At 28.4% G+C, this 2500-nt stretch overlaps 1 protein-coding gene across 1 annotated transcript in view; it reads left to right on the plus strand.

Moving 5' to 3' along the window:
- The window catches only part of LOC122637969 (ras GTPase-activating-like protein IQGAP1), a 21492-nt gene that overhangs the window by 18472 nt on the left and 520 nt on the right, over positions 1-2500 (plus strand). The window lies entirely within an intron of this gene.

Below are 2500 nucleotides of genomic sequence, written 5' to 3' on the forward strand. Positions count from 1 at the left end.
CTCTCTCTCTCTCTCTCTCTCTCTCTCTCTCTCTCTCTCTCTCTCTGTTATTTTCTTTTTCCCTTTTTGAAAATAACATGTCATAGGGGTTTTCAAAAATCACGCGGTGTTCTTTTTTTTCTTCTTCCTTTCAACGCGACTTAAAGATTTAAGACTTTATCGTATAATTTCAATTTTTTCTCTTTCCACTTTGATTTCTCTTGTTTGTTTCGTTTTTAATCAATTAATCGATGAATGAACGAACGAACGAACGAACGAACGAACGAACGAACGAATGAACGAACGAACGAATGAATGAATGAATTAATTAATTAATTAACTAACTAACTAACTAACTAACTAACTAACTAACTAACTAATTAATTATTCGGATCGTATGATATCGTTTTGTATGTGTGTGTTGTGTGTACGCTTGCGTGTTTCTTTTTTATTTTTCTTGTGTTTTTTATTATTACTATTATTATTATATTATTATTAATATCAATATATTACTACTACTACTATTATTATTATTATAATTATTATTATAATTATTATTATTATTATTATTATTATTATTATTATTATTTTTATCATTTAAGCGTAATAGCTCGATTCTGCTAGGAGCGACTAGTCGATCGCCTAAGGAAGAATTACAATACAATCGTCGTGTAAGAAAGAAAGATGAACGATATATATACATATATATATATATATATATGTATGTACGTATGTATATGTATATATACATATATATCGGGTGGCTTCGCGTACGGAAAGAATTTTCTTTTCTCTCTCTCTCTCTCTCTCTCTCTTATTTCCGAACGAATTCTCATGTTCTACATTCTTCTCTCGATTTTGATCAAATTCTTTCCGTGGGATCTTGAAGAAGATTCGAAAGTGGATTTACAAGCGTGAAAAATTTTCGCTAAAAATTACAATTTTGTAAGTATTACAAAAGTCTAAGAAAAAATGTCTCTGATACGATCGTTCGCCATTCGCATGCATGTCGACGATGAAAATGGTCCCTGTGGGATTTCAATCGAAGTAATATAGTTCTCTTTGGATATATTTTATAATATATAATATGTGTATATATATATATATATATATATATATATATATATATAAGCGCTCTCTCTCTCTCTCTCTCTCTCTATCTCTATCTCTCTTTCCTTCTTTATTTTTCTATTTCTTTCTCTCTCTCTCTCTCTCTCTCTCTCTCTCTCTCTCTCTCTTACTCTATCACTCTTCTTTGATTTTATTAAAAAAAAAAAAAAAAAAAAGATTAAATCATGTATTAAATATCTAAATTAATATTGAAATATATAGTTTAACGATGCACGAAGAAAGTTGATAAAGTTATTATGCTTGTTGACCTGGTATGTGATCCAATTTTCTAAACGATCGACCGCCTAAGTTTGTTATTTCAAACGAGTAAAATGAGTAAATCGTGACGCATGTCTAGTCGAAAGACCTCTTACGAACGAAACTGTGTGCGCTCGGAAATCAAGTTCGGAAATAAATTAATATATTTTACGTGCATAACTAGGAAATGTACATACATACATATATATATATATATATATATATATATATATATATATATATATAATACGTAAATGTTTGTTGTTGGTACGAAAGATAAAACACGTGACGTTTGGACGGAAAATGTAGCGAGTTACTTTTCTTTTTTCTTTTTTTTTTTTTTTCGAATTAATTTCTTTATTCTTTACGACCCTCGACGATTTATTGATCGCAAATGATATGATTGATTATTAAAAAAAAAAAACGTGCATATATATATATATATATATAGGTATTGTATATGTAAAGTACATAATTTGCTCATGAGATCAACAAAAATCGATTGGATATCATTTTAAAACAAGTATCATACATATTATTAAAAAAAAAAAAAACAAAAATAACAAACAAAAGTGAAAAAAAAAGTATATATATATATATATATATATTTATATATATATACATATACACATATATATGTATATATAAAGTAATGAACGCTCGAGTGAGATTTATTGATGAGTATTTCTGCGATATTTCCGTGTTATTTATTATTTGTAATTAATGAATGATATTTTATCTATGTATATATATATGTATGTATGTATGTATGTATGTATGTATGTATGTATAATCTCTTGGATGGAGTAAATGTGTCATTTATACAAATCTATGGAGTATATTTATTCTCGATTAGATCGGTCGAACGCACGTGAGGGATCATTAGATCGGACGATGAAAATGAATCAATTTTCGACACAATGTAAATTTTACTGGCGCTTTAACGGTCAAATCCGCAACCTAGAATATTATCGTTGAGGGTAAATTTATGGCGTGCGAGGAGATAACGTTAGTGAGCTTAGTGGTTATAGCGTTTCGTAGTCGAAAAATTATGTATATGTATCTAATTTTAAAAACGCCCTCGTCGAATCGATAAATCACAATGCTCTCTCGCCAAGCTTCAAATTATATTCATCCAATAATAATATTTGTG

The sequence above is a fragment of the Vespula pensylvanica genome, chromosome 2 (genome assembly GCF_014466175.1).
Source record: "Vespula pensylvanica isolate Volc-1 chromosome 2, ASM1446617v1, whole genome shotgun sequence".
NCBI classification, from domain to species: Eukaryota; Metazoa; Arthropoda; class Insecta; order Hymenoptera; family Vespidae; genus Vespula; species Vespula pensylvanica.